A 20,092-nucleotide genomic window follows, 5' to 3' on the forward strand; every position below is an offset into this window, starting at 1 on the left:
GGAGGAAATATGGGGTGAAGTTTGGTAATGGACTTCCAAGGTTGTTGGATTATGTCTGCAAACCTATATATACATATTTACCTGGGGATAATCTTCATCAAACACACTGGACCTTACCTCAGAGTAAACATGCATAGGAATTCACTCCATGTATGTAATCCATGAAAGCTGGGTAAGGCCTCTGTCCAGAAATCTCACATATGCTGTTACTATATGTGAGAATTTTCATCAAATGAATTCATGGTGACATTTATCACCTAGTGAGATAGAAGGAAGTGCCTGGAATGATATTCTCTTAAATTCTTTCACTGTTGTTGTTGTTTTATAAAAAGGCAACAGGTTTCATGAATAAAAAAATGCCATCTGTTCCCACCAAGCAAGGGAAACAACAATGTAACAAACCAACCATTGTTTAGTGGTGCATTTGGGTTCTGGGTGCCACTGACTGTTCCCCATGCATAATATGTTGAAGTTTTGTGTTTGAATTAATCCGTAAGGAAAACTTATGCACAAAACCTTATTTCTCTTTGTGGAGCACCTTTGCAGAATCGGGGCATATGAATTATTTTCTACTGAAATATTAGGGACATTCTGTAGGACAGCTACCCACCACTTTCTGTAGCAGTCAAATCAAAGCAACTGTAGACCAGGTAAATGGAGGAATCTATAATGAGCTAGTAAGATGGCCATAAAATGAGAAGATCTGGACAATGGTTTCTAACTGGTAAAGTACTAATATATCTATATAAGGGAATCTTCCTTTTAATTGGAAAAAAATTAAAGTAAATTCCAAACCTTATTAATGTTGGAAGGGAAAAAGAGAGGGAGAGAAAACATATATTCAATTCCTTGATTTGTTTTGGCAAAATGCCCTTTTTGCATTCTCAAAGGTTTGTTATTGTTCCCTATGGATTTAATGCTTGATGTAAGTAGGAAAATGTTTTATTTTATTTTTTGTTCCTTTGCTAGATTATGGAAATGTATTTAAAACCCTTCAAAAAGAGTGTAAGCAGGACAGGAGTTCCAATAAAGACAGATGCTCAAGGTAGACTTTTAAGCTCATATCTACTTTATACATAAATGCATGCATACTTCGGTTTATCGAAGCACAATGTTTACACAGTGAGTTAAGAATTAAACACCAACAGATTTCTTCTGTAAAACAGCTTAGGAATTTGGCGGAACAGTTTCTGAAGAGGAAAATAAACTCCAGTTTAATTTTGTTATTTTAATTTCTGGGTACTTGCATAGTGCTTTCTCCTCTGAGGGGCTCGGATTGCTCTTGAGTAGGGTCTGTATCGGGGTAGCCAATATGGTGTCCTCTAGATGTTGTGGACTACATCTCCCATAATTCCTAACCCTGCTGGCTGGGGCTGAGGGGAATTGGAGTCCTACAATATCAGGGGCATCAAGTTGGCTTTTCCTGGTCTATGTGACAGGCACCATTACAGGTAGTGTAAAATGTGAAGCTGGAAATGGATGTCCAGAGGACTTGATTTCTGCATGGAAGTAGAGAAATCCAGTTTATAGGAACATTAAAAAAATGATGTTGTTCTGTTGGATGCTATGAATCCCATTGTTTTTCCTGATCTTAACATTTTTTTTCCTGGTAAACTTCTTGATGAGAGTTTATCCTCAGAAGGCACGATAGAAGCAAAATAAAAAAGCCAGAATTCCCACCAGGGAAATGATATTTTCTCCAAGGCTCCTGTGTTATGCAATTAGGGATGCCCAGGGCACCTTCAGGTGTAGTTCTTAGTGTTTTCAAGGTGTACAGTGCTCTGAAAAAAAAGTGTTTTCATTAGTTTACAAAGCCATGACACAAGCGATGAAATAGGAGCTTCCTCTTGGTGGTGTGATAAGTTTAAGCATGTTTCTAGAAAGGTGTATTTGCATATGTGGTGCCAACTCTTCCCACATGCAAATATATATATACACATTCAGCTTCTGGCAGGGCAAATGCATGTACGAAGTTGCCCCAAGTTCTTGGGGGCAGATTATCTGATGCTATTTGCCTGCTAACACAAATCAGGAATTACCTGAGCCTCACCCCTTCTATGCTACAGTATACTACTTGTTTTCACAAGTCTCAATTCTGTGATTATAGAAGATAGATCTGTTATTTTCCCTTGAAATTCCTTCTTGCCTCTTTCCCCAAAGTTCTCAGTGACTACTTCTCAGCCACTTTTGTATCTCTGCTCATGCCTTCTGCATCCATTCAACCACACCATGCTCGGCCTCCTCCATCCCCTCAACATTGTGGGGGCCCAGTCCCCTGCCAGCAAATATTGAGGGGACCGAAGACCCCTCTGCCTCTAGGAGTTGGCATGCCTAGTCCCTTCCAACTCTACAATTCTATGATTCCAATGGTCAGGGATGATGGGAACTGTAGTTCAACAAAACCTGGAGGGCAACAGGTCTGCCTCTACTGATTTAGAAAGAAAGCCAGATCACACTAAAAAAGATTCTCAGATTTTTACTGAGTGAACAACAACACAAATGTTCAGAGCCAACAATGCAACATGTTATCTTTTCACTAGACTTATGGGATCAACAGCTGGAAGATTTCTGATTTCACAGTTGTTTTGAGGATGGAATCGTGCAAGAGATATGGATTAGCTCAACCTAGAAAAGAATTATGGCCCATGCTTCCAAAACGCTGAGGAATCCTGACAGTTGTTGAAAGGGATTTGTTAAAATGTTAGTTCTGATGCTTCCCAATAGTATGTTACTAAATAATGTCAATTAACTGTAGCCTTGCTTCCATCTATGTGGCCAGTTGTGGTGATTGCCCACAGTCCTGTGTGCCATCTTTTGGATTTAACTGTTCTGGCACCTCTCAGGTGGGCGCCATTACCATTATAAGCAAACAAGGGAGGCGCTGATGGCGAGTTCCAGCTCCTCTTTTTCTAGAAAAATACACTGGATAGATAGCAGTTTCCTAATTACTAATCCTCCACTGAAGTGTGATAAGTAACTGGTTTTATGGATTACAGGTTTTCTTTAATAGAGGCCGTAAATAACTCTTAGCTAAAACCCTGCGGTAGCAGGTAGACAGTTACACATTTCCGAATACCAGAACAATGTAGTTGAAGTTTTTTTTTGTAAATATTGACATTAGAAGCTGGTTATAACATTACCAAGACTTGCTTGGAACTGCTGTGCAAAGTGCAGTGACATATGGAACTGATCTGCAGGGAGGAGGGCGGGGGAGAGAAAGAATTAAAATTACAGCAGAAGAATTAATTTCCTTGCAGTTGCCGAAGAGATGCCCTTGTAAAAGTCATCCATCTGAGGCTAGGGCTTAAGTCCTAGGTGAGATGTCATCAGGGATGGCAAACAAATTGGGATCTCCAATTTCCGTTCTTTGGAATGTACTTGGAAGTTTCCACGAGACCATGGAAACCAACCATTCCATTGTAACAGGAAAGCTAACACTCTGTCTATTTTTGTGCTTGTGCACTACCAAGAAGAAACAAAATTTGCCTTACTTTCAGGGGCCATAAAAATCCTGTCTCATAAGATCATCATCCCCATGGATCACGTTGATATTGATCAAATTCCAATTTGTCATTGGTTATGGTATGGATGAGTTGCTGATATTGCTTATGCGTGCAAACCCCCCCCCCATCACTTCCTGAAAATTCCTGTGATCATTGGGAGAACTAAATCTAGAGATGTCAGATATGGCTAACACTGGACAGGATAGAAGAAAACTAATTTCTAATTGGGGAAGGGATCAGCTCTTCTTGTAGGTCTTAGCTCTGGAACTGGCTTTTAATTTCATAATTCAGCTAGATTTATCTGAAGAACTATGCCATAGTCAGAATAGCCTTTCATTCCCAAATAACGATGATCTTCCCGTGCTCAAGGGTGAAGCTGTCAGGTAGATCTGAGTCTTCATATTTCTCTTTTAAGGAAATACTAGATTCATGTGGAACAAACAAAACATATCTGGGGCAGTTTCTTGGCAGCTGAAGTTTGTTATAAGAAATGGGCAATGATCACTTGTGGAGTCCCAGAGAAATGCCCCCCCCCCATTACTGCAAAAGTCCAGCTAAGCAGCAGCTATTTGTTTGGCAAATAGTTCAAATATTTTACAGGAGGGGAGAATGCTCTTGCGCTCGAATACTGCTTGCTGGTTTCCTACAGGCAACTGTTCAGCCACTATGAGAACAGGATGCAGGACTAGATTGGCCATTGGCCTGATCCAGCAGGCTCTTATGCCCTTATGTACTTCACGATCACCAGTGACAACCTCCTTTAGTCATTTATTTGCTTGGAGTGCTTGATACCATTGGCAGACTTTGTTATCATCTGAAGGTAGACGAAGCTCTTCTTGACTGCCTGCAAAACCAGGGGCTTGTTGGTACCAGATGCACACTCAGGTTCACAGCAGGCAGCCAAACCAACAGCCCTCAATAAGCACACCTTCTGGTTCAGTCAGAGGCGATCCATTTCTCTTGACTGCCTCCAGGCATTCTGGAGTAACCGGCAGGCAGGATGAGCTTAGTAAACATTTGGAGGTGATGATCAATATGTTGAGTTATAGCTTTTCATTGAAACCGGTCCCAAGGGGTGGGGGATGTGAACAAGAACAAGAAGTGGAATCTGGGCTTGGGTGTGTGTGTGTGTGTGTGTGTGTGTGTGTGTTGTAGATTGACCAGAAGGCAGCTCTTATTAATAGGGACATTGTTGAGGAGATGTGATTTGGATGGCATCTAAAGGAAGCTAGGCCTATTTCTTAGATTAATGCCACTTTCCTGAACTTCTCTATATTATAATTTCTTCCAATTTAGTAACACAATTTATACATTGATTGGTTTATTCAAAATATGTATGCTCAACCTACTAGCAGAAGTAGAGCCCTTTACCTAAAATGCATGAAAAATAATAATTGTCTTTCCTTTCAGACATTGAGAAAGGGTAAAAATTGTCGTTTTAACAAAGAATGTTGCTGTCTCACACAGAATATGAGTTTCTTTCTGTTTTGCCTTTTGGATGGGGTTGGTCTATGTACTTAGAGCAACACTAAAGCCAACACCCAACCTCTCATCCTTGGCAGTAGACTATTCCCTTCATTTGATGCTTGGGAGAAACAAACAACAACTTTTGATAGGGAAAATGTGTTTTAAGGAGCTATGGGGAAATGTCTAAGTAACAAGCCAGTTTCCATTGATACAATATGGCCTGCCAACATATCTGCTTGCCATGCTGGTGTAGCATTGGGGTTTCTGAAAGGTTCCAAGTGCAGAGATTGATACACCCCATTCAAAGGTCACATTAGTGCAAATCAAATCTCATGCTTGGCTCAGTAGACTACAAAATACTTCTCAGACCTTCTCTTACTTATCTGTATTTCAAAGGCTGTTTGTGTTGCTGTCAGTTTGACATTACTGATGCACCTGTGTAACCGAGAAGTAGCTATTCATGTACTGGTACCTTTGTGTTCTAGTTCACAGAGAACTTCTGCATCTTGAAAAGCCTCTTGCTGACTGTAGCAGCTACCTGTTCTGACATTTGCTATGTTTCATGCATATCTAACCCCCTTCTAGATTTCTGTGCATCACTGCAGGCCCTCTGGTCTGTTTACTCACCTGTTGGCATCCCTAGTCTGTTTCTGGCTTCAGCTGCAGTCAGAACTGACAAGCATCTGGGGGCTTCTGACCATAGGGTGATGCTTTTGAAAACAGCTGTGTGAATCGGGGCTGAGTTTGTGTGACTAAACAATTTAGGCTGCATTCTGAATCCAATTTACCTGGGAATAACCCCTCTATAATTCAATAACCCTTACTTCTGAGTAGAGATGGCTATGATTACAGCTTTAACTCCCACTTTTTAAAGGATTGTATCTACCATTACATGAGCAAAAGGCCAGTTCAAACAAAGGACCATTACCTTTCCCTATCCCCCTGAACCCCACCATTGCTAAAACCTCTCCATTGGCTCTGTTGAACTTATTGTATATTATGTGCTGCACAGACAGAAGAAACACCATGGTGCATTTGCAGTAGTACAATTGGATGCCTTCATCTGCTCCAGCTGCAACAAAACATGTCTCTTCTGCACAGCAGGCACTGCAACCTACCAAAAGTTTGACCTCACCTCCTGAGACAGACGGATACCAACAATGACATTTGGGACTGCTGTGGGAGGGAATGCAAGATTCTTCTACCCAATTTTGGGTCATTTCCTGCTCCCACATGGCCTACGAGGTTTGGTTGGTTCTCTGATCCTCTAGGGCAATAGTCATCAATGTTTTCAGACCTGGGACCCACCATCCAAACCTGCATTTGGGGAGCCATTTCTTCCTCTCTTTTTACCCTTATATTTGTATGGTGGTAGTAGCTGTGGTTGTGAACCATCTTACATTAGGCTACAACCTGATATTGGCCCCGACCCACCAGTTGAAGACCAGTGCTCTAGAGAAGGTTATCAGGGATTTTATGGGGCTGCAGAGGAGGGTGAAGGAGGGCTACACAAAGACCCGTTGTGCTGGCTGCTTTCCACTTGCACACAATATCCGATACAACCCACAATCTTGCAAATATTATAGTTCTGAAACTTGTTTGAAACAAGTGCCACCCATTTCATTATATAAGAATTCCATGGATGTCAGGATCACAGCCACTGAGATGCAAATTGAAAACATACTGGAAATGTAGGTTAACAAATCTGTTTAGTAGATATGGTAACAGCATCCATAAATATTAGCTAGATTTTGCATTCTGACCACCCTGCTTCTGGTAGTCTATAATGATTATTACCACTATGGAATAATTTCCTGAGGCATCTATTAATCTTTAACACCTTATAACAACACCTATTAGTCATTAACTTTTAAAGAAACAATTTAAATACAGAATGTGCAGCCGAATCTCCTATTCTTTGGCATATTTCCCTTCTATGGGATCTGTTTGATAAGTCAATGGGTCTAATTTTTCTTCACATATTAAAACCTTCAGATATTGCAGATATTGTTTTCATGTCTGGAAGGCAGAAACAGAATCCAAGTAAAACAAACTGGATTTGTTTTTTAACATCAACCCTCCTTCATTAATTCTCTCTATGTAGTCACAGTTGTTTAGCACTGTAACCACAGTGACCAAATATCTATGATGTAGCTTTTATTATTGAAGCTGGTTTTAGGGAAATCCTGTACACAGTTAAGTCACTGTTCGCTCCATTTATTTTAATGGGTCTACTCAGTCCATAAACAACAGTCCACTACGCCCAGGAAAACCGCACAGCGTGGACCCTACTTCAGCCCACACAGAAGACATATTAAGGCTGAATTCCCGTACCAACCCTTCCTGGGAGAGGGGCCCATTCAAAGTGCGTAGGGTTGCACTGTATGCAGATTTATGAAATAACACAAGACACCATTTTGCGGACACCAATTGACAAAACAGTGATTGATATCCAAAGTTAGACATAGAGTGAACCCACTGAAAGCAATGGACTTAAGTCCATGCTCACTGCTTTGGAATATAAGTAACAGCATGACTATATTTGCCAACTCACAAGCAGCCCCATTGAGTCTAATACAGCTTCCTCCTAAGTCAGTGGGGAAAGGTTGCAGCCTAAAATGCTTATGAGAGCCGATTGCCATCTCCTTCTCAAGCATCTAATACCAGATTGAGGAAAGGCAAGCACCTCTTGAGGAGTTGTGGGATTAAGTTACAGGTGGGTAGCCGTGTTGGTCTGCCATAGTCAAAACAAAATCGAAAATTCTTTCTAGTAGCACCTTAGAGACCAACTGAGTTTGTTCCTGGTATGAGCTTTCGTGTGCATGCACACTTCTTCAGATACCAGGTATCTGAAGAAGTGTGCATGCACACGAAAGCTCATACCAGGAACAAACTCAGTTGGTCTCTAAGGTGCTACTAGAAAGAATTTTCGATTTTGTGGGATTAAGTCAGACTTCCTCAACCTCGGCCCTCCAGATCTTTTTGAGACTACAATTCCCACCATCCCTGACCACTGGTCCTGCTAGCTATGGATCATGGGAGTTGTAGGCCAAAAACATCTGGAGGGCCAAGGTTGAGGAGGCCTGGATTAAGCAGAATTAGTTGGGCTGGCTATGTAATGTTTCCCTAAATCATGGTGGAATAGCATTGGCTCAGTGTGTAGTCCCACCCTGATTTTTAATTGTCGCATATAAACCTATAGATGCAAATGCTCCTACTTAGATGATATAGTCCAATACGTAAGGGCTGCAATTGAAAAGAGATCTCAGGAGGCAAATCCTGCATAGACACAAGGAGACGTAGTTGTGCCTCCTTCCAGATAAACACGCTTGGGCTTGTGCTGTTGATCAAACTCAAGCGTCTGCAACTTAGCCTGGTGGTGTTCCTTCTGCTTCAGTTTCTGTGGCTTCCTGTGTGACAATTTTGCAAGGCTTCCACTTTCTCTCTTTGAGCCCTAGGACAGTAGTGAACAAAGGAGTACAAGAGTCAAAAGGTTCCTACTCAGAGGCAGCCAGCACATCAGGAGGAAGGGGGTTCTGCCTTGTCTCCTGTGGTGGTGCCCTGACTCTGGATTGGCTCCCCAAAGAGAGACATCTGGTGACAAAATTACAATCTTGCACCTCCTGGCTGAAGACCTCCCTATTTGCCTAATGGTTTTAGGGGACCTTTTAGTTGGATTTTGGCCTTCCACTGAACTTCTGCATGTTCAAAACAAAATAAAAATAAAAATTCCTTCCAGTAGCACCTTAGAGACCAACTAAGTTTGTTCTTGGTATGAGCTTTCGTGTGCATGCACACTTCTTCAGATACACTGAAATGGAAGTCATCAGACCCTTAAATATAGTGAAGGAGTGGGGAGGGGTATTACTCAGAAGGGTGGTGGGAATGGGTGATCAGCTGATAGGTGTGGAAAACCTGTTGACGACGACTGCAATTGGTCTTACAGGGAAAGGCAAAGGGTGAGATGGCTAAAGATAGCTTTGTCATGTATAATGAGACAAGAATCCAATGTCTTTGTTCAGACCAGGTTTCTCCATGGTTTTAAGTTTGGTGATTAGTTGCAATTCAGCCACTTCTCTTTCCAGTCTATTTCTGAAATTCCTTTGTATTAAGACAGCTACTTTGAGATCTTTTATAGAATGTCCTGGGAGATTGAAATGTTCTCCTACTGGTTTCTCTGTCTTGTGATTCCTGATATCAGATTTATGTCCATTTATCCTTTGGCGTAGGGTTTTGCCTGTTCGTCCAATTTAGAGAGCTGAAGGGCACTGTTGGCATTTGATTGCATACACAATGTTGGAAGATGAGCAATTAAATAGTCCTGAGATGGTATGTTTGATGTTGTTGGGGCCAGTAATGGTGTTGTCTGGGTTTATGTGGCAGCAAAGTTGGCATTTGGGTTTATTGCAGGCTCTGGTACCAATGTCCATGTTGAGTCCTGTTGTTGTATTATTGTGGGTGAGGAGTTGTTTAAGATTGGGTGGCTGTCTCTAGGCAATGAATGGTCTTCCTCCCATGTTCAGTTTGCCTCATATGTGTTTGCTGTATAGTCATAGCTTGATTGGTTGGGATTTTTTTGTTTTTTGTTTTAAAAACAACATTGTTCTTATAAACCGGTTGAATAGTTTTACTCTCACCTTTGTACACTGCCTTAGAACCCTCTCTATAAAGGAGTGTCTAAGAACAATTTAGTGGGTGCTTCCAGATGGGTGTTCCTTTTGGAACCAGATCGCCTAATGCATGAAAGCTTTTTTTGCAGTAGCAAAATACCAACCCATATCCCCTTCCCATATCCCCCTACCCAACACAATCCGGACTTACCCTTCCTCTGGAAAATGAGGTGGGCCTTGTCTCAACTGACCAGTTTGCAAATTAAGCCCCAGCCCAGAAACATGCTAAAAAAATAGAACAGCTTAATCCTTGATATACTAGCTATTCAGTTACAGGGAGCTTTTGACTTGACTAGAAGACAGAAGTCTGAGGTGCCAGGAAGATCACACGTGCTATCTTAAGAGGGTTTCCGCTGAAACCACCCTTGGCTCAGAACCAGGCCTGTGCAGGTAGGTGGGGGCAGCTGGGTACAATTGCCCTGGGCTTTGGAAGGCTAAGCTGGCCAGGGGAGGGCTGGCCAGGGGCCTGCTGGACTTACGCTGCCATGCCAGGCCTCAGAGAAGCTCTGCATGGGCCTTTTGAAAACTATAACAACATGAGATCCAGCAGGCATTCTTGACTGCAGAATGCCACCTGTGTGTAGTGTAGTGGTTAGAGTGTCAGATTAGCACCTGGGGGACCAGGGTTCAAATCACCACGGGACATAAAGTTCACTGAGCGGCCATGGGCCACTCACTGCCTCTCAGTCTACCTTACCTCACAGGGTTGTGGGAAGAAAATGAGGCAGAGAACCATGTGTGCCACCTTGAGGTCCTTGGAGAAAAAAGGTGGGGTGGGTGTTTGTGTGTACACACACACATGGACCACTCCTCAGCCTCTCTGGGGTCTAGGAATCTAAAATGCCAAGCCTCCAGAAACAAGAAACAAAAAATAGCTAAGGGAATGTGCAAAGTGTACCCCCCCCTTAACACAACCCCTTTCACGCGCACCCAGCTTTCTGAGTAAGGAACGTGGCTTCGGCCCTGACGCACCTCACAGCAGAGCCCTCCTTTGCCCCGGCATATGTTCCCGTCGGAGAATGCCTCTCCCCGATCTTTCGCATCTTTCCTTTCGGGATCTCCCTCCCCCTCCCCTCCCCTCCCCTCCCTCCCTCCCGGGAGTCCCGTCTGGCTCTACCTTGAGCTCCGCGGCGCTTTGTTTGTGCACTAGGCGCCCTCTTGCGGCAGGAGCCGCCCTCTCCAGGCTTGGCCGCCGCGAAGTCGCAGGCGGGATGGGAAGGAAAAGTTTGGGAAAGTTTGGAAGTTGCTGCGAAGTTGTTTCTTCTTCTTTTTTTCCCCCTTCTCCCTTCTTTCTGGCCTCCTGACTTTTCCTCGCCGTGTTTGAAAACTGACATGATGACATCCACAGCAGTGCCCGCCTTCCTGTGCCTGTTCAAATAGCATTCCCTCAGTCTCTCGCCATCTCAAACCCGGGATCGGCACCACCTCCGCCCCCCCCCCCACTCGCAGACAAACCTTGACTCTCCCACCTCCTTCCTTCTGAAGGCGGAGAGGGGGGGCGGGTAGAGACCCAAGCAACTCCTGGGCAGCGCAGAAAGTTTACCGCGCCGAAGACTTCCGGTTAGGTGCCGGTCAATGGCGGACGGGAGTCCGACGGCTCCGTCCTCCGCTAGGCTTTAGGGACTTCCGTGCCTGCGCCGCGGGTCCCTTAAAGCCACGGGAAGAGCGTCCCGTGGACCTGAGCTTCGTGGGTCCCAGACGTGCCGTCTCCGTTCCCGATTGACCCTCGTAAGGGGGAAAATCGGGCGAGCGGAGCGCCGGCACGGGACTGAAGAAGCATCTGCCTGCGGAGGATCAAAGCAGCGATCCCGCCAGACTCGAGCACCCGGCACTTCCTACAAAGAAAACTCCAAAGAAACTCTGTAAGTTAAAGAATTGGATTACTTTTACAAGTTTAAAGAGCACTACTTGCAGAGGAACTGCAAAAGGAAGCCTGTTCCCTTTGTACTGTTCGTGCGAGCTTGGTAGCGCTAAAAGATCAAAGCCGCGACTAACGGAAAAGTTTTGCGAACTCTGCCAAACTTTTTAAAAGTGGTTTAAAAGTTGCTTAAAGTTTGTTTTAAGACTCAAAAACAGATGATATGGCAAAAGAAGACGCCCCTCACCCTCTGGATTAGGATTCCGGGTCAGTAGCGGGCTGTGATATATTGTTGCCATTTTTTCTTTGTTGGTGTCTCAGTGACTGTTTACCAGTGGAGACATTTTTGACTTCTTTGTAACCAGATACAAGCTACTTTATAAACTTTGGTGGTAACACTGCAAGTTAAGAATTGTTACTGACTTGGGCTACATGAAAGTGGACTCTTCTTGGCTTTAAGGAATTTATACTTTGGAATGTAAACTCTTTGCCTAAAAGTTGGATTTTTGGGACTGGTGTGGGCTCCTGGCTCAGCAGCCTCTTTGTTCTCAGAACTGATCTGCTGGCCACCTGGTGTTTACTTTTGGGACTGTTGGCCTTCCACTGTGAATGTCTGAGATTGTTACTACAGCAACTGGAGTGACCTTGAGATTACAGTTGCAGAGCCCACAGGGAATGGAAACTAGATCTAAAGGAACTGGCTCTGAGAAAAGAAAAGGCTCTGTTTCCCTAACTCTACAGGAACAAATGGAGAAATTGGTTGCTAGTGTGGCAGAAATTGCAGCAGGACTGAAAAGCGTTACTGATGGGCTGAAGCAAACACAAGATCAAGTTTCATCAGGAAATACAGCAGTGAATTCAGCGATAGAAAAACTTCAAGCGGATATAAAAGCTGATATTAAAAATTCTACGCAGACCCTAGAAAAATCAATTGGGCAAATTGAGGAGAATGTAAAGAAGAACAGAGAAGAGATCAACAGGATTGGGCAAGAGGTGACCACCTTGAAAAAGGATTCAGAGGAAATTAAAGTGGTCAAAGAAAAAATAAAAAAGGTGGAGGAAAAATTGGACAATTTGGACTTGGAACAGATAGAGAATATTGGAACACGACAGAGGTCTGTGGAAGAGTCCCTTGCGTTTCTGCAACTACATCAAAGAGAGGGCAACATCCGCCTAAGAAATCTTCCAGAAGTGGAAGGGGAAGACCTAAAAGACTACATAGTGAAGTTATTTTCAGGATTTTGGGAGATAGAAGAGATTAACGTCTCAGCGCGCATAGTGAAGGCCTTCAGATTTGGTCCAAGAGGTTCCAGAGGAAAGAAAAGTAATAAAACAGTCAGTGACTGTTTGATTGTGTGTCACGACCGACACGATAGGGATTTCTTTCTGGACTGTCACTATAGAAACAACCTGGTGGTAGAGCAGAACAAAGTAATCTTTTATAAGGATATCCCCAGATTTTTCCTTGACAAGAGAGTTCCTTACAACGATTTGGCAACTGAGATCAGAAAAAGGAAAATCCCCTACAGTTGGGAATTTCCAGAAGGCCTGGCATTTACGTTTGAAGGGAAAAAGATAAGAATAAGATCCCTGGCGGAGAAACAGAAGTTCTTGGATAAGCATCTGGAACAATTTAAAGGCACACCACTCGACCCAGCACAATTCTACAGGTTTCCAGAGGTATTTCCACCACCGCCGGGACCACTACCAAGTCCACCAAGCCCAGGCAAGGATCCAGAGGAAGATAAGAAAGGAGAAGCAATTGGAGGAGAAGACTAGAGAAAGGAAAATGGCGCTCAAGTTAATGACATGGAATGTCCGGGGATTGAACCAGAGGCCAAAGAGACGCAGAGTGTTTTACAGCATAGAAAAGAAGAATTTGGATATAATATGTTTACAGGAAACCCACATAGCCCGACGTCACAGAAGATTATTACAGAATAAAAAATTGGGCCAAGAGTTCATATCATCGGACAAGGTCAAGAAGAGAGGAGTAGTGATTTATGCAAAGGAGAAATATAGCCCAAGACAGCTATTCAAAGATGAAGAAGGGAGATACATCGCAATTGAAATTAACGTACAAGGCGAAAAATTTTTGATTCTGGGACTTTATGCACCAAATGAGGGAAAGTCAATCTTTTATAAGAAAATACATGACTTGCTGTTGGACTATTTGGATTACAAATTAGTTTGCCTTGGAGATTTTAATGGTGCAGTTTCCACATTAATGGACAGATCTCAAAGAACTAAATTAACGAATGATGGGAAACTCCCAAAGACCTTTTTTGAAATGGTGGACAATTTGAATTTGGTGGACTCATGGAGATTAAAAAACCCTACAGATACAGAGGCAACATATTTCAGTGAACCTCAGCAGTCATGGTCGAGGATAGATTATATTTGGATCTCGAATGAATTGGCTCCAAAAATACAAAAGGCAGAAATTGGCCCTAAAACTCTTTCAGACCACAATCCTGTACAGCTAAATTTAAAAATGATTTCCAAGGACTCTTTTAGATGGAGAATGGATGACGCTTTGATGAGAAACACCAAGCTAGTGGAAAGAGCGGCGAAAAAGATGAAAGAATATTTTCAGATAAATTGGAGCTCCGAAGTGGAGAAAAGAATCGCTTGGGATGCAAGTAAAGCTGTAATGAGAGGATTTCTTATTAGTGAAAAAGCAAAAAAGAAGAGACAACAAAATGCAGAGATGGAGAGATTGTTGAAATTAATCAAAGAAAAGGAAAAAGAACTAAGAGGACATCCCAAATGCGTTAAAATTCAAAAAGAAATTAAATACTTGCAATCCCAATATGCCAACATAATGAACCAGGACATTGAATGGAAAGTGAAAATGATGAAGCAAAGAACATTCGAATCGGCTAATAAATGTGGAAAACTACTAGCTTGGCAATTGAAGAAAAGACAAAAGGTAAATGTCATCAATACCTTGGTAGTAAACGGAAAAAACGTGGAGAAACCAGAGGAAATCAGATGGTGTTTTCAAAGATTCTACAAGCAACTGTACAAGGAGGAGAAGATAGATGAAGCAGAAATAGACCGATTTCTGGAAAAAAACGGATTGCAAAAGGTCCCAGAGGAAAAATTAGTTACTCTCAACCACCCAATAACGACGCAGGAAATAGAAGATGCAATAAATAACATGCAATTGGGGAAGGCCCCAGGACCGGACGGATTAACAGCAAAATATTATAAGACATTGAAAGACTGGCTATCGCAGCCACTAAGAGAAGTTTGCAACAAGATATTAGAAGGAGATAGGGCACCAGAGACGTGGAAGGAAGCCTTTATCACACTGATTCCAAAACCAGATATGGATGTGACGCAAATGAAAAATTATCGTCCAATATCCCTTTTGAATGTGGATTATAAGATTTTTGCAAATATATTGGCTACAAGGTTAAAAAGAGTGTTGAAAGATTATATACATAGAGATCAAGCAGGTTTCTTGCCAGGAAGACAAATTAGTAATAATACGAGAATTATTGTGGACATTTTAGAAAAACTGGAGAGAAACATAAACATAGATGCGGCACTATTGTTTGTCGATGCAGAGAAAGCATTTGACAAAGTTTCTTGGACATTTATGAAAAAGAATTTGGAAAGGATGGGAGTTGGCGAAAAGTTTTTGAATGGAATTAATGCCATCTACACAGAACAAAGAGCAAAAGTAATTGTAAACAGTGTGATATCGGAGGAGTTTGAAGTCGAAAAGGGAACAAGACAAGGGTGCCCTATCTCCCCTCTACTCTTCATTACGGTCCTGGAAGTCCTCCTAAATATGATACGAAAGGACAAACAGATAAAAGGAATTCGTGTGGGAGAGAAGGAATACAAATTACGCGCCTTCGCAGATGATTTGATGCTATCCCTGCAAGAACCGGAAAGCAGTGTCCCCAGAGCTTTGGGAATAATTGAACAATTTGGACTTGTAGCTGGTTTCAAGTTAAACAAGCAGAAAACCAAAGTTTTAGGAAAAAATATGAGTGCAGAACAAACTCAAAGAATACAGGAAGGCACTGGCCTCAATTTTGTCAAAACAGTAAAATATCTAGGTATCAACCTCACAACCAAGAATTTGAACCTGTATAAGGACAATTACGAAAAACTGTGGATGGAAATAAAGAAAGATATGGAAATATGGACAAGATTGAAACTGTCGTTAATGGGAAGAATTGCCGTGATAAAAATGAATGTCCTACCAAGGATGCTGTTTTTATTCCAAGCCATACCAATTTTGGATAAACTGGATTGCTTTAAGAAATGGCAAAAGGACTTATCAAAGTTTATATGGCAGGGCAAAAAGCCAAGAATTAAGTTTAAGATCCTAACAGACTCTAAAGAGAGAGGAGGCTTTGCCCTGCCGGACTTAAGACTTTACTTTGAAGCAGCAGCCTTTTGCTGGCTAAAGGATTGGTTTAAACTAGAGAACGTTGATGTATTGGACTTGGAAGGACATGATAATATGTTTGGATGGCATGCATACCTTTGGTATGACAAGGTTAAGATCCACAGAACTTTTAAGTCTCATATAGTTAGAAAATCCTTGTATCAGGTCTGGACTAGATATAAAGACTTGTTAGAGAGAAAGACCCCTAGATGGATCTCTCCAGTGGAGGCCAAAGCCTATAAGAGACCGAATATGTCTGCAAATTGGTTAAGATATATGGACATATTGCAGCAGGAAGGGGACTCTTTTAAGCTAAAAAGTTACGATCAGGTGAAAAGTCAGGTCCCCGACTGGCTGCACTATCATCAGGTATATGAAACATTTAAAATGGACAAAAAAGTTGGTTTTCAAGTAGAAAAATCAAAACTGGAAACAGAACTGATAGAATCGAACTTTAAGAACCTTTCCAAAATGTATAATCTTTTGCTAGAGTGGCATACGAAAGATGAACTGGTTAAATCGTCAATGATAGACTGGGCGAAAGATGTAGGACACAATATCATGATGGATGACTGGGAGAGATTGTGGCAGAAAGGTATCAAATTCACTGCTTGTCATAGCTTAAGAGAAAATATAATGAAAATGGTTTACAGATGGTACTTGACACCAGTTAAGATAGCTAAGATGAATACCAAAATGTCAGATGTGTGTTGGAAATGTAAACATGCGAAAGGTACCTTTTTTCATATGTGGTGGTTGTGCCCAGCGGTAAATGCTTTCTGGGATAAGATTTATAATGAGTTGAAGAAGGTAATGAAAGTTACCTTTTGTAAGAAACCAGAGGCATTTCTTCTGAGCATGACCAACGAAGAGATACCCAGTCAGGACAGAGTGTTTTTTATGTATGCCACAACAGCAGCTAGAATATTATTGGCAAGAACATGGAAAGGGGAAGAAATACCAACGGTGGAAGAATGGCAGATGAAGATGATGGAATACATGGAACTCGCAGAACTGACCGGCAGAATCCGAGACCAGAGGGAGGAGACGGTGTCACGAGAGTGGAAAAAATTTAAAGACTATTTAGTTAAATCAGTAAAATTGAATATTTGAGCAGAATCAAATAGAATAGCGGCTTTAGCAGGTTTATGTTAGATAAAATTGTTAGGAAGATATTTTTGTGTGAAAGATTTATTTGTTAGAAAATATGTTAAGATTTGGTGTTTAAGTCAAGATTTATATGCGATTAGGTATATGATTAAGTAAAGTAAAGCACACTAAAAATTGAGCAAATGTGAATAGAATAAGATACAAAGCTACCTAGGAGATATATATGATTTTGAAGACAGTGGAGGGAATGGGGGAAGTCCCCTAAAAGAGAGAAGATTGTACCAAGAAAAGTAAGAGGATAAGTGTTAGTTTAAAGGTTTGTATATGTTTCTTTTTATTGTAATTGTTTGATTGTGTTTTTGTGCTGTGTTTATGTATTGTATTTTTGTATTGTTTTGTATTGTTAATGGTGGTGTTTATGTTATGTTTTTCTTTTGTCTTAATAGAAAATAATAAAATCTTATAAAAAAAAAAAAAAAAAAAAACAAAAGTTTGACCTCACCTCCTGAGACAGACGGATACCAACAATGACATTTGGGACTGCTGTGGGAGGGAATGCAAGATTCTTCTACCCAATTTTGGGTCATTTCCTGCTCCCACATGGCCTACGAGGTTTGGTTGGTTCTCTGATCCTCTAGGGCAATAGTCATCAATGTTTTCAGACCTGGGACCCACCATCCAAACCTGCATTTGGGGAGCCATTTCTTCCTCTCTTTTTACCCTTATATTTGTATGGTGGTAGTAGCTGTGGTTGTGAACCATCTTACATTAGGCTACAACCTGATATTGGCCCCGACCCACCAGTTGAAGACCAGTGCTCTAGAGAAGGTTATCAGGGATTTTATGGGGCTGCAGAGGAGGGTGAAGGAGGGCTACACAAAGACCCGTTGTGCTGGCTGCTTTCCACTTGCACACAATATCCGATACAACCCACAATCTTGCAAATATTATAGTTCTGAAACTTGTTTGAAACAAGTGCCACCCATTTCATTATATAAGAATTCCATGGATGTCAGGATCACAGCCACTGAGATGCAAATTGAAAACATACTGGAAATGTAGGTTAACAAATCTGTTTAGTAGATATGGTAACAGCATCCATAAATATTAGCTAGATTTTGCATTCTGACCACCCTGCTTCTGGTAGTCTATAATGATTATTACCACTATGGAATAATTTCCTGAGGCATCTATTAATCTTTAACACCTTATAACAACACCTATTAGTCATTAACTTTTAAAGAAACAATTTAAATACAGAATGTGCAGCCGAATCTCCTATTCTTTGGCATATTTCCCTTCTATGGGATCTGTTTGATAAGTCAATGGGTCTAATTTTTCTTCACATATTAAAACCTTCAGATATTGCAGATATTGTTTTCATGTCTGGAAGGCAGAAACAGAATCCAAGTAAAACAAACTGGATTTGTTTTTTAACATCAACCCTCCTTCATTAATTCTCTCTATGTAGTCACAGTTGTTTAGCACTGTAACCACAGTGACCAAATATCTATGATGTAGCTTTTATTATTGAAGCTGGTTTTAGGGAAATCCTGTACACAGTTAAGTCACTGTTCGCTCCATTTATTTTAATGGGTCTACTCAGTCCATAAACAACAGTCCACTACGCCCAGGAAAACCGCACAGCGTGGACCCTACTTCAGCCCACACAGAAGACATATTAAGGCTGAATTCCCGTACCAACCCTTCCTGGGAGAGGGGCCCATTCAAAGTGCGTAGGGTTGCACTGTATGCAGATTTATGAAATAACACAAGACACCATTTTGCGGACACCAATTGACAAAACAGTGATTGATATCCAAAGTTAGACATAGAGTGAACCCACTGAAAGCAATGGACTTAAGTCCATGCTCACTGCTTTGGAATATAAGTAACAGCATGACTATATTTGCCAACTCACAAGCAGCCCCATTGAGTCTAATACAGCTTCCTCCTAAGTCAGTGGGGAAAGGTTGCAGCCTAAAATGCTTATGAGAGCCGATTGCCATCTCCTTCTCAAGCATCTAATACCAGATTGAGGAAAGGCAAGCACCTCTTGAGGAGTTGTGGGATTAAGTTACAGGTGGGTAGCCGTGTTGGTCTGCCATAGTCAAAACAAAATCGAAAATTCTTTCTAGTAGCACCTTAGAGACCAACTGAGTTTGTTCCTGGTATGAGCTTTCGTGTGCATGCACACTTCTTCAGATACCAGGTATCTGAAGAAGTGTGCATGCACACGAAAGCTCATACCAGGAACAAACTCAGTTGGTCTCTAAGGTGCTACTAGAAAGAATTTTCGATTTTGTGGGATTAAGTCAGACTTCCTCAACCTCGGCCCTCCAGATCTTTTTGAGACTACAATTCCCACCATCCCTGACCACTGGTCCTGCTAGCTATGGATCATGGGAGTTGTAGGCCAAAAACATCTGGAGGGCCAAGGTTGAGGAGGCCTGGATTAAGCAGAATTAGTTGGGCTGGCTATGTAATGTTTCCCTAAATCATGGTGGAATAGCATTGGCTCAGTGTGTAGTCCCACCCTGATTTTTAATTGTCGCATATAAACCTATAGATGCAAATGCTCCTACTTAGATGATATAGTCCAATACGTAAGGGCTGCAATTGAAAAGAGATCTCAGGAGGCAAATCCTGCATAGACACAAGGAGACGTAGTTGTGCCTCCTTCCAGATAAACACGCTTGGGCTTGTGCTGTTGATCAAACTCAAGCGTCTGCAACTTAGCCTGGTGGTGTTCCTTCTGCTTCAGTTTCTGTGGCTTCCTGTGTGACAATTTTGCAAGGCTTCCACTTTCTCTCTTTGAGCCCTAGGACAGTAGTGAACAAAGGAGTACAAGAGTCAAAAGGTTCCTACTCAGAGGCAGCCAGCACATCAGGAGGAAGGGGGTTCTGCCTTGTCTCCTGTGGTGGTGCCCTGACTCTGGATTGGCTCCCCAAAGAGAGACATCTGGTGACAAAATTACAATCTTGCACCTCCTGGCTGAAGACCTCCCTATTTGCCTAATGGTTTTAGGGGACCTTTTAGTTGGATTTTGGCCTTCCACTGAACTTCTGCATGT

The 20,092-nt window shown here is 41.9% G+C and overlaps 1 protein-coding gene across 1 annotated transcript in view; it reads left to right on the plus strand.

Moving 5' to 3' along the window:
- Nucleotides 1–707: 707 nt before the first annotated feature.
- Nucleotides 708–20,092, plus strand: part of TRABD2B (TraB domain containing 2B) — a 265,751-nt gene continuing 246,366 nt past the window's right edge. Inside the window, exon 1 of the mRNA XM_033152192.1 lies at nucleotides 708–724. The gene's annotated coding sequence lies outside the window, so the exon portion shown is untranslated. The remainder of the gene's footprint in view (nucleotides 725–20,092) is intronic.

Source organism: Lacerta agilis, chromosome 6 (genome assembly GCF_009819535.1).
Source record: "Lacerta agilis isolate rLacAgi1 chromosome 6, rLacAgi1.pri, whole genome shotgun sequence".
NCBI lineage: Eukaryota > Metazoa > Chordata > Lepidosauria > Squamata > Lacertidae > Lacerta > Lacerta agilis.